The following is a 13537-nucleotide window of genomic DNA, read 5'->3' as shown; positions in this document are numbered from 1 at the left end:
CATGGAGCAGCCAATTTCCACTTGCTCCATGCTTGTACTGTACATATTCATTGCTAATTGTGACACAAGTAAAACAATTTCTGCATGGCCAGGATATTTCCTTCCCTCTTTTCCTTTAGAGATTATCATTTATCAAACTCATGATTTTAACTGATCAATTACAGTGAAACTGGGGAATGCCAAACTATCCAGAACCTGAGGAATAAGGTTTCAAACTCTCTGTTGGAAAGTATTATCTGAGAGCCAGGTGGTCTTTTTCATTCAAATCTTTCAATTTTTCATCAACACGCATATCCAGTTACAGAAAATTATTTCACAAATGTGATGTAGATTATCTTTTCAGCCAAAATTAATTCTGAAACATTTTTATTAAAGACACCACTTCTTTTTGTACATATTTCTCTGAGATATGCACTGAAATAAGTGAATTTAAGCCATCTAAAAAGTCACCAAAAAAAGTTTCAAGAATCAGTCAGAGCTAAGATGAACAAACAAAAATTTTCATTGTCTGAGGTCAGCAATAAACTCATAACAACTAGAATAGTCTTCTTTTTTTAATTAATGGAAAAGTCAACTATTTACAGCACACCTTTCAGGACAAAGAGCTCAGTGAGGTGGCTGGGACTTTTCAGCAATAGCAGCAAGGCTGTGCTTCAGGGCTTTGGTCCAACTCACTGATTTTATTTTACCAGATTCACAGCAGCTTCTCCCAGAGAACCTCATGGATTCAGAACTCATCATTATTTCCTTAACTCTTTTCCTTTTGTTCAGCTCAGCTCCATCCCCTGCCTCCTGTATCTTTTCTATCTTTTCCCAAGTACAGAACCTCTTGGTCATGGCCCACTGGCCATATATCCATGATGAATACATGGAATGAACACATGACCTGCTTAACACATGACTTGCTCTCACCTAAAATTCATATTTAATTTGCAGGAAATCATCAGGCATCCTAGGAAGTATGGGAGGTGAGGGGTTGTTAAAAGCACATGAAAGAGCTCTCCATTTTTTGGATTTTTTTCATCCCAGGTTGCCTGGTATGTTGCTCAGGGCTGCCCCTCCCTCCCTCACACACTCTGCACCTACATGTCCCAGTGGAGGCTGCCAAACACCTCATTTTAAAAAATCCAAAAAACATGCTTGCTACCTCCAATAAAAAAATGAATTCACTGGGAAAAATCAGAGTCAGAGAAGGGAATAAAGCTGGAACTCCTGGGATTCCCAAAGGAGCTCAGAGAATAGTCCTGTAGGGAGTCAGGCTGCACAGACTTTTTGCCATTTACATGAACAGCAAATCTTTCATTTCTCAGCATAGCCAGCAATGAGCAAACAAGGCAGAGCCCCACATCCAGCAGAGGCAGGGACAGGAACACCAAGCCAAAGCCTTGTCCCTGTCAATAGTGCCCTGAACTGTCTGTTCCCCCTCAGCAGGTCCTCCCAGAGCCACCATCACCATTCCAGAGAAGAAAAATCAACCATTTCAGACAAAGTTAAGCCTGGGTTGAAGCAACTCTCTCTCACAGCTTATCCCAAGCAATCCATAGTAAAGGCAGCGTGCCAGCCTTGCCCTACAGGAGCTCCTGATCAGCAAAACCCAAGCTGCAGCACACAAGGTGGGTGACCTGCCCTCCCTGCCCTCCCACACACACTCTGCCATGAGGAGAGGCTCTGGGAATGCTGACTGCATCCAGGGAATTCACCTCTCTCCTCCATAATCTCTCCATCTTTGAGATCATTTCTCATCATCATGGTATCTGTATTTTGCAAATAATATTGATACACTTACTGCACCTTTGCTACAAAGACTCTGTCAGATCTCCTGATCTACTCGCTGGGTTTTTATCACCACAGCTTCTGATCCTGGTGTCCCTCCTCAGGTCCTTTGGTACATCCTTTACAGCAGCTCAACATCCAAAATCATGGCAGGGAATGACTGCTTGAAATTTATGACCTCTTCCCTCTTGTTGTAAAGTGATCCCCTGTCTGCTGGTCTGACAGGTGAACCTGCAATTTATTGTAGAGGCCTGTGCCTCCTATAAATAACACACAGAGCACCAGGCACTCTGTGGAGATCAGTGCTTGCATCATCACTTCACTCATTCAGAACTTGCTGTCCTAAAAATCCCACATTTCTACTCCTTTCTCACAATTCTTATGCCTTGATCTCATATTTATTTCATTTATGGGCTTTCTGAATGAACCTGTGATTAAAGCATATGCACACCTCATTAGCATAATGAGATTTTTCCTACAAGCATGTAATGAAAACGAAACAAATTCATTCTGTCATTTTACAGATGTGGAACTGCAGAACAGAGAAGATACACAACTGACTTAAGGCCACCCTGCAGATCTTTATCACAATCCAAATCTTTTACCAAGTTAGCATCAATGGCTTTTAGCTTCATGACTGGGTTTTTTCCTGACAAAACTCCATGATATTCCTAGAACTACTCCTAGATCAAAACTATGCAATAACAGAATCCAACACTGAAAGACAAAGAGGACTGGGGCTGTTTAATTTTTTTTTTTTGTTCCATATTTCATTGGACAAGACAGGCTATGTTTTGGACCAGACACTTCAGTCTGGTAGAAGGAGGTAGTGAGAGTCCCCCACTAGATCTGTATTTACTGAAGTGTCTGATTTAACATTGCCCTGTTCTCTTTTCCAGGAAAAAGGCACTGAACGTTTTCATTTCTAGACAGCATCAACTGTCAGACTTGCTTTTATGTAAAGCATTTTCATTTCAAGCCTCTTCAATTTTTAATTAGCTGTGTCAGAAGAGAGGAGCACAAAAGCTGGTGACAGGAGGCATTGGGGCAGCAGGTTCCCAGTGTCCCTGTGTCCCAGCAGGACATTTCCACAGCCTGCCCTCCTCCAGCTGCACAGAGCACTGGGGATGTTCCAGCAGGACCTGCTCAAATGAGCTTCCACCAGACTTTCAGAGAGCTCCACTTCTGTCTCCAGCAGTTCTGCACTTTCAGGGTTCCCTGGTATTTATGTAGATTAAACCCACTTCACTTACGTGGCCCTCTGACAAAGAATGGTGCATAGAAAAAATAATTAGGGTTTCAGATTATTTTAAGCAAGAGATGAGCTCATACCTAGTAAACTGCTGAACTATTCCTGGGTACAGCATTTGTATTAAAATAATGAACAGAGACTGTGAGAGGAAGGACTGCAGGAAAGGCTGGCCATGCTTAGATTCCCTTTTTCATCTCCACCCTTCAAAAATTTTTATTAGATTTCTTTCCTGCACGTGGCAGGCTGACAGTGGGACTCTCTCCTCTCCCCCTCCCATCCATCATGTCATCCAAGCCCATCTTGAAGCTATGATCCTGTCTGTCCCTGCCTGCTGCAGCATCACCACTAGGACCAGGATCCATCAGGGATGTGCCAGCTGGCACTTTTCCCTCCCCTCTGCTTTCCTTCCCTGGGCAGGAGAAACCATTCCTGGCCTTCTGGGGCCAGCCCTGGACCCACACTGTTCCTCCTAATGAATGCAACCTGTTCTAACCAATGTGAAGCTTATTTGTGAGTGTGGAGCTGCACTCAATTGCCTGACATTTCACATTTCTCACCATAAATCTGGGTAACACTTTATTTTAATTACTGGGACATTTTCTAACTTTTATTGTTTCTGGCAAACACAGGCAAAATGAGCTCATTCATTATATAAGGTATGTGAGCTATTTCTTCAGGGGAAATTGTGTTCTATATTACCCTTGCTATGCAACAAGATGCCATTCACCTCCTTTGTATATGTCATTAAGTGTCACACAGACTGAGAAGGATTAACTCATCTTTACCTGAATGACAGAGCCCTTGAAGGTTGATATATCCATCCATCCATCCATCCATCCATCCATCCATCCATCCATCCATCCTTCTGCATTTCTAACACACCCATAAATTGTCAGGAACTTTGTCACATCTCCACTCCAAAGCTGATGAAGGCACCACCTCAATGTGATACAGAGGAAAGTCCAAAATGCAAATTTCAGACCCTGGTTTGATTTTTCTGAAGTAATTTTACTCTACAGGCACTACAAAGGAGAAAAGGAACAAATTGGTGAGGGCTGCACTGCTCAGGGAGATGCTGTGTGTGAGGACTGGGCACCAGAGCCTGCACTCAGGGCCCTGGGAAGACACAAAGGATTTTACAAAAGCCCTAAAGCCTCAGTGTAAAAATCCATTTTTATTTCCAACCCCTCTCAGCAAAGTTCTGTAACTTCACTAAAATGAACAGCACTGGAGACCAGAGAGTTTGGACTCCTCCAGCTCTCCAAGGTCATATCAGAAGACCTGCAGAAAAGAACACTCAGCATCTCTGGGCCTTATTTGTCCCACAGCAATCAGTGCCAAATTTCAAACGGAGTCCAAACAAACGTTAGGTTTAGACTCTCTATCTCCATAATGATAATTTGGGGCCAAAACTCAGTAGGTGCTGAGCACTCTGCAGGCAACAGAACATCTCCCTTGTAAACCCAGCCCATAACTTTTCAATTACTGAATTCAGACTGGACTGAAGAAATCATAAATCAGGCCACTCCTTCTGACAACTGTGTGAGCTCTAGAACTGGACTCCTGCTCTTGGCCTGTGGCAATGGCTCTCCCCTTGTCTGTGCATTACATCCCTCCTCAGACTGTACCTTCCTTGTTCCTACTGAGCCTGAGATGATGGAATTGGCCATTTGCCCAGGTGAAGGGGGAAAAAAAAGGTAGTTACTGTAATGGAAGGGCTTTCTGCCTCCTCTGACTGCAGAGTGAAAATCCCAGGCAGATAGCACAGAGCCTGTTTAATGACTCACACTCCGCTTTTTCACCAGGGAAAAATTTCAGGCCTGCACTCAGTTAAAAGATGGAAATTTTTATAAAACTTCCATTGTGGTATGTTACCATCTGTTCAGAAATTAACAAAAACAAAATCAAAGTAAGCAAATGGGTTGATTTTCTTTCTTTCTTTTTCTTGTAGTAAGAGCTTTCTGTTCTGCAGATAAGAGTGAATCTCCAAGGGGAACTGTAAGCACATGGAGTTCAGTACAAGAAAATAGAGACTGCAGTGTAATTGTCTGCTGGCTGTGCGCAAATCAACGTCCTGCAAAGTAAACTGTGCTCCCAGTGAGGGCCATTTCCTCCTGCAGCCATCAGGAGTGTTCCTACCACTCAGGGAGGGAGACAATTCCTGTGGCTGTAAGCATTTGCATGTGCTCAGCCCCAAAACTCCTCGGATCTGAACTGCATCCAAGGGCTTCTGATGAGATGACTTTTCTGACAAAGTGTTCCCTCTCCTGGGAACCAGGCCACTGAGGATTTGGAAGAGATGTGTATAATAACACAAAATTTCAAGTTTTTGTTGGAGGAAAAAAATAAAATTGCAGACAGCAAATTTTGCTTCACCCTTTATAATGCTTCATAAGAATACATAACTTTTTCCACCTGGTTTTGAGCAAGAAAGTATATTTCTTTTTTTCTTTTCAGAGTTGAATTCTTGGAACTCATACCATTTTCATTTGGCTATTTTTACCCGCCCTGCTCCTTCCTGTATCCATGGAGTTTCATCAAAACATTGAATTCCAGCCTCTAATGACATAACCTTCCCCTTTCCTTCCTGTTCTCATGTCACCTCTCATTTTCTCACCAGCTCCAAAGCCTTCTCTGATTTTTCTACTTTAGACTTTTTATTTTCTTTATGTACTTTGAATCAGCACTGTCTTCTACAGAGTGGAATATTAAAAAGTCACAAACTTCTGAATAAACAAGCAAACAAAGCAGCCCCCCAGCTGCCTCAGCTGAGAACACCTTCTCTGCTTCCTTACTCTAAGGAAAAATCTGATTTCAAACATTTGTCAATCTGATTTCAAACAAAGCTTTGTCTTGCATCGGTATCAGACTGGAATGATTTGACTCCAATCACTCTCTGAGTGTCTTATCTGCTGGGCTGGGGATAAATCAGCTGCAGGACAGCTCAAGTGAAATGAAGAGAATGATTGCCATGTGAAGCTGAGACAAAGGGACTGTGACACACAGCCAACAACTTCACTGCCTGTATTTACCCATTAAATGTGAGATAAAAGTGCCATTCAATGTATGGCTCCAGTTACTTAATGGATTAGCACTGCAAAATACCTGGCATAGTCTGGCTCTTTGCACATGGATCCCACACTTGTGTATTCCTGCACCACACAGAGCTCCAGTGCTGTGTGAGCTTGGAGGGAAAATGTAGGAACAGCAATCTGGCATGAACATTCCTTGTCTTAGGAAAAAAATCGAACTGTGAATGGAATTCATTTGCTGATTTGCAGGAACAATGAAGTCAAGCAACAAAACTTAGCAAACCATATTAAAAAGCATCTTCACAAGTATTTTTGCAGGCAACAGAGGTGTTTATGAACCAAAAAAAGAGGTGTAGAAGTTACAATTGCTCCAGGGGAAATTTTAACTGGTTTCCCCTCCTTATTAGATTTCTCATTCATAAAAAATTGTTGGCTGACTTAGCAGTCACTGCACCATGTGGGATTTTAGGTGTTCCTAACCATCTGCATGCATTTTTTCCATTTGTCTAACTAATTTTCCATCTTCAGTTTATTTGTCTTACTTTTATCTCCCTGTCTATATAATTAGAGATATCTGGAACACCAAGACAAGCCTTTGTCCCAGCGGAGGGATGGACAGTATATTTGCTATCAGAAGCAAAGAACATAAGCTCTAAGCTATTCCAAACTCCACTGCCATTCTCTGCTGGCAATAAATAAAGTTCTTCATGCTTTAAATCATGTTTGATCCTGACAGTTTTTCCTGATCTGGAGCCTGGAAATTCACAGTCCTTCCAAAGGGTGTCACTGAAGTTCCCAGCCAGGTTTGCTCTCAGAAAATGACATCCTCAAATCCAGAGGAACAGCCCCAAGGGAATCAGTTTGAGCTCCACACTGACAATCTGCCAGGAATTGAAAGTCTCTGTATAAAACTGAAATGTGTCAGGTGCCCAGAATTTCCATTAAAATCAGTGACTGAGCCATTCAGTGGGATTCAAGGATTAGAACATTAACTTGTGCAGAGTTACACCTATCCATAACTTCCCTGTGGGAATGCCCTGCTGGAAGATTACAAGACTAAGTCAGCAATTTCTCAGTCCCACAGTCTTATCTCCTGGTGCCCAGCTAAAGTCTTTTATCAACAGAAAACAGCTGGAAAGCTTTATACAAAAAGTTATGATCCTGCAAGATTCAGAATATTATTTGCACGATAAGCTGAGAAATGAGGTTTGAAGTCTTTCCTGTGTTTAAGCCTAAAAAGAAAAGCTTAGTAAGATTCAGAAATGCCAAGTTGAGTCTCCTTACACACAGAAAATTAAGACTGTTTGGATCCATGCAGATTATTTTGGGCTAGTCTACAGAAGCTCCATGGGGAACACATCCAGGTTAAAGAAGACATGCAAATAAGAGGTGTGTGACACAGATTTGTGCTGCCTTTCATTTTTGCTCATACCTAGAAAAGCTCCGTGACTAATGATACCACTAATGTTTCTTTTAGATGTTCAGTCTTACCCACACTGGAGTTGTGTATGTTTAGAATTCACCTGCAGTTTATCCATATTCAATCTTTTCCATGCCCTGCTTGCCTGCTTACTCTACACAGATCATTGACATTTTGATCAGTTACAATTACAAAGTCACGTGGAATGATGGATTTGTGTAAGTTCAGAACTGAATCCCTGGTTACTCCCCAGGTTGGAAAGGCCATTTTTAACAAGTCAAACCAGCACGATTTCCTTTAGCAGAGCTGTACATGGGCTATACCAAGAGCAGTGTGTTACGAGAGCAAACAGTGGAGAGGGTCATGTTTAGCACCAGGAATGAGAAAATTTTGTCATGATCTGCTGTGTTACCTACCAAACCCAACTTTTCATGCCATGTTTCCATTCCTTCTGATCACAAGGAGCTATTGCCTTAAATTGCCTCTGTGAAGAGAGACTCTTCTCCCTCAGCAGGACAAACAATGAGGTCCTAAAAAGGGCTGCTTAGAAAAACTCAGCAAGTTCACAGAGATGCTTTGTCATTTCTGCCCATTGCCCAATGATCTTCCTTACATAATTGATTAATAAAGTCCATGAAATTTCTCTGGAGATAGGCCAGGCCACAGATTCTGTTCTCATTTTATTTTAGTTCTAGGAAAAGCAAGCAAGAAAAGATTGCTTCTAAAAAGCTTCAGCTACTGTTGCTGACACTTGGTTCCCACAGACATCTGTCAATAATGGGGTGGCCAGGAGGTTGTTCCTGGTGTTCAGGTCTGTTCCTGGTGTCCAGGAGGTTGTTCTGGATGTCCAGGTCTGCTGCTTGTGTCCAGGTCTGTTCTTTGTGTCCAGGAGGTTGTTCTGGTGTACAGGAGCTGTTCCTGGTGTCCAGGCTTGTTCCTGATGTCCAGGTCTCTTCCTGGTGTCCAGGCTTGTTCCTGGTGTCATAAGAAGTTGTTCCTGGTGTTCAGGAGATTTGTTCCTTGGTCCAGGTCTGCTCCTGGTGTCCAGCAGGTTGTTCTGGTGCCCAGAGGTGGGCCACGAGCTGAGCTCTGTGCACTGGTCTCAGCCACCTGAGGGAATGCCCATCCAGATTTATTTTTAATGGATTTTGCTGCCACACTGTTTAAACAAATAGGAGTATGCACTGTTTGTGCAATTGCAAAATCTTACTTGAAAGCATTTTATGTGCACCTCAAGCACTTCCTTCCATCTCCATGTTTCCCTTCCTTTCCAGTGTTTGCACTGAAATTCTGGCTTCCAAAGGCATCAGAAATGCCCCTGAATCTGTCTAAACAAAATACATGGGCAGTTCATGTAAACCAGAGCATTGCCATCTGTTGGTTCTCCCCAGAGCTGACATTTGGTAATGACCATCACCTCCTAAGGGCAGACTGCACCTCCAAGTGAAGGCAGTGCCAAGCATATTGTGATTTTCATTTGCAAGATTTAACTTGGAAAGATCTGGTGACAATTCCTGAGTGGAAGTCAACAGCCAGTTGGAATGACTGTTAGCATGCCAGGAGGAGGGGGCAGGGAGGAAAATAAACCTAAATTAGCTGTGGTTTGTGAGCAAGGGAGGTCAGCTCTGAAAAAAATAACATGGTCCCAGTGGGATAAACAGTACAGCAGATAAATCAGTAACTGGGCCAGTCATGAAATACAGGTCCTGCAAATATTTCACAGCCATGGAAGGGGGACTAAGGAGAAAAACAATTGGCTGGTTGGGCACCACATACTCAGATGGAATGTACAGTCTCTGCAAGGGTGGCACTGCACAGAGGTGGTGCCAAACTGGACACAGAACAGCCAACCACACACACATCAGTGCTTGAGCACCAAGAACTCAAATCTCAGCAGAGGCTCTGTGGCTGATGCTCTGTAGTAAGTCAAAGGTTATCTCCTTTATCTTCCAAAGTTCAGTTTTGTACTCACTAAACCCATGCTAATTGTCTTCACTGACATTTGAATTTTTATGATGGTGTTTCTCAGACACTGGATTTGGATAGCAAGTTGTACTCTTTGAAAAGCATAAAGATTTGCCTCAGATGATTTCAACTTAGTGCTCCCACGTATCACTCCCTAGAAATGTGAAGTGCAGAAAGAAATCCAGCAGGTCAACATGATCAGTAAGATTCTGAAAATTTTCTTCAAAAACAGAACCTTGAAAACATCATACACTCGAGCACATAAAGGAATCATTTTTATGTACTTTTCATCACACTAAAAGATTCAAAGACTCTTTCCTTCTTGATTTTCTTCACGAAAAATGAGTCACAGAACAGATTAAAACTAGCACATTTTCATAATGAAGAGCTGCTCTGACCTCTAGTTTATATTAATTGATGCAGGGAAAGAAGGGGAAAATTTCCAAAAAAACATAAGAAAGTAGTAACTGTTCAGTGTAAGTAAGGAATCAGTTGAGCATTTAAAAAAACCTACAAGTGTTTAGGGCATGGGCTTCAATACACAACCTGTTGTGAATGGGATCGTACAATCAACACAAACTACCTGTTTTCCCCTATATTTCAGATCCTGAGCACAGGTCTGTGCTGCCACCCCAAAAGGTCTGAGCTGTTCTGGGGGAGTGTTTCATGCCCCAGTACATCAAGTGACCCACCTCCAGATCAGGATGGCTGAGCATAAAATGCCCTGTGGGAATGGGCTGTGGCTCACAACACCAAAAAAAAACCCTGCTCAAGGTCAGTGGGCACCATAAATATCTCACAAAGCTCCTGAGCCCAGGAACCTCTCCCTGAGCTGGAGAGAACCAGCACTTCCACCCCAGTCTGTACCTCTTGCAGGAGTCTGCAGTTTGGAAGCCACTCTGCTTATTGGCCATTTCCTGTTGACTGGAGTACTCAGAAGAGGGGAAACATCTGTAGGTGTTGCTGTAACTTAAAGGCTTTCCCTGCACAGCCTGGAAGGACAGAACTGCTTCCCATGTGCCTTAACTCAGAGGAAACCTCTGGTGCCAACCTGCTCAGGTCTCAGTGCAGGACAAGGTCTGAGCTGCCACACACATCCTACAACAAACAGGAAAAGTAGCAATTCACTGAAAGTACAGGGAAGTGGCTTCTAAGAAGAAAAGGCAAGTTGGACTATTTCCACTGACAGGGCTGAGGTTATTTAGCACCTCAGTAAAGAACTATCATGTGTAACCTCCACCCCAGGACTTCAACAAGTCCTCCACAGCGTTTCAGAGCACTTAGAAAAGTTACACTGTACTGACAAACTGAGACAAGAGAAAGGAATGAAGCAATTCTCTCAAAAACCAGAGCAGGTCTGGAGAGAAGCACAGATTTCCTGTGCTTTTAACCAGTCAAGAGGGCTCTGCCTCATCAAGCCCACGCAGGTGATGGAAACTCACCAGAACCAAGGATCATTATGCAAGAGAGAGGATACAGGGCTGCTCCGACACCTTCACCCAGCAACTCACTCAAGCCACAACTCAGAACAGGAAGTTTCAGTCAGACTTTCAATTCCCACACCAGGCTAAATCAATCTAAATCAAATACATTTAAAAGAAAAAGCCATGAATGGAAAAAAACAGTCTTTTTATGCCACCCACTACCAGAAAGATTATTGTTCTTGCCTCAAAACTATTTCTGATTTGAAAGCTGCTTGAATTTAGAAATCCAGGGATTGGATTATTTTTTCTGTGTTTGAATTTCTACACAGGAAAACTGAGTAATTTGTACAGTTAGCTAAGCCAAAATAACAAAAAAAAAAAAAAAAGAAGAAGAAAAGAGGCGGCGAGGAGGATGGCCACTGCTGGATTAAAATGAATTTATGCTGCTAGAATGACACTGTCAAAAATCCCACAGGAATAAGCATTTTTAAAAGTCTTTAATCAGGCCTTATTTTTCTTTTTTTTTTCATTCCATTCTCCAAAGCTTACTCCTCTGATCTATAATAATTTTGGGACAAAGCCTTTGTTTCTTGACACTAAACTGCTGTTGATGTTATTTTCAGCAGTGGAATTGCTGCAATGGATCCCATGCAGTGCCCACTATCCTTTCCCTGACACTGGCCACGAAAAGCTGCTTCACACAAAACTTTAAGACACTTCAAGAGGTATCAATCAAAAAAAAAAAGAACTCCACCCTTCACCAGTAAGAGTTAAAAGGGTTCTCTTGTCCCCTCTCTGCTGTTTTTTTTTTTTTAAAGATCATTACTGAAACAAATCTGGGGGTTTTGCACCATACAAATATCCCATCATTCCTGAATCCTTCCACACTCTCAGCTGCACAGCCAGCAGTACACAGTTAAAAATACAGATATAAATATATGTATTTATGCTTCACAGTACATGTTACAAGTCTGTGCCTCCACACAGAAGGGAGCTGAAGCAGGGTCTGCCTCTGCTCTCTCCTTTTCCCTGTGCATTTGTTCCCAGTGAAGGATATCAGACATGACAGCCCTGGAGTCTGCAGTCCTTTGTCTCCACAAAAGGTCCAGTTCTGACAGCAGGAGGCTGGGACTTCACTTGGACACTGTTTCAGCAGTATATTTCAATCAACAATGCCTTGAGAAATTTCCAGGAACCACCAGCAAAAGTCAGGAATGAGCAATATTGAGGCTAAATAACCAGTCAAGGTTCTCTCTTTCCGAGAGCTCTTTCTGAGAACTACCAAGGAAACCAATTAAGATCAATCCTGTTCATCATTTAGGCCAGAACACATCGGGGACCATGTCCCTGTTTATTTATGGGCCACTTGAAAATAACCCTATGGAAAACAACCAGGGAATTGCTACTGGCACGGACTGGATTTGAAATGCAATCAAAGTTTCTGGTTTCCTTAGCAGAGAGCCTGTGAGCAAAGCACAGCAGCTCTCCCTGAGAGCAGGCTCACAGAGCTGGGGGAGGGAAAGGGTTACCCGGGGCACCATAAATGTCACCAAAATATGCTGGGCACTCTGCTCCCCAGAGGGATTTTATTAGTATTTTCCACTAGCAGCAATGCCACAAGTACCCAGGAGTCAGAAAAAGAAATGGAAGCAGTTGTGAAATTGTCCCTTCTACTTTTACCGTCCACATGGAAAAACACACAAAAAGACTGACGAGTACACACTGGGAAAAAAAACCCAGAAGATGCCCTTAAATTTCTTTTTTCACAGTTTTATGGAGCTGGAGAACATCCTGAATGTCTAAACTCTCCAGAAGCACTGTCCCTTTAAAGTCAGAATGTGACTTTTTTCACCCACAAGAGAAAGTGCAGTTTCCCAGGTTCTTACTGGAAACATTTCTTGGGAAAATATTAATTTCCAAAGCATTGTTTTTACACTTTTGGTTCACTGGTTGTCTGAATCTTGTAATGCTTTAATAGTGTTTTTACTCCATGAATGTTTGTAATAACTCAATCCATCCTATTTCCTACAGTATCTCCTTTTAAGGATAATTATATCAATATGCTTCTTACATTTTGTAATCCAAAGAACTTATTTTTTCTAGACTTTTTTTTCTTAGTTGGGTGATTCAAAACAAGACTTTAATGGTATGCTCCTGGCCCCCACGATTTCTGGAAAAGCTGCTGCACAATAAAACTCAATTAATAACCAAAAAAACCCCATTAGAAACATGGATAATTATAGCATTTTGTTAAGTTCTCACAGCTTTTCTTCCTAATAAGAGAGTTCAAGGTTAGCTGCAATCTGCTGCAATTTCCAAGACAAAAATCTCATGTATTTCTTTTGTGTTCACGTGCCCTAAGAAACTTTGCTTTGGTTTTTTGGGTTTTTTTCTCAAAAAGAGCTGCAAAGTTTTGTAACAGGCTAAAAGATATAACCATAATTAAACTCTCTTACATATAGCCTTGAATAAGGGCCCCAAGCATATCTATTTACAACAGGAAATATCCAGATTTAATAGGCTTACACAAGTCTTTTTCTAAAGCTACTTGTGGCCTTCTGCACAGGACATTGCTCAACTCAATTCTTCCCAAACTTTTGGGCTATTTTGCCACAGTCAAGCCTCAAAAGTTTTCACAGATTATTGGAATTTAGGAATTCATATGCTTTAT

Source organism: Geospiza fortis, unplaced genomic scaffold (genome assembly GCF_000277835.1).
Source record: "Geospiza fortis unplaced genomic scaffold, GeoFor_1.0 scaffold37, whole genome shotgun sequence".
Classification (NCBI taxonomy): Eukaryota; Metazoa; Chordata; class Aves; order Passeriformes; family Thraupidae; genus Geospiza; species Geospiza fortis.
Note: the sequence above shows the minus strand (reverse complement) of the source record.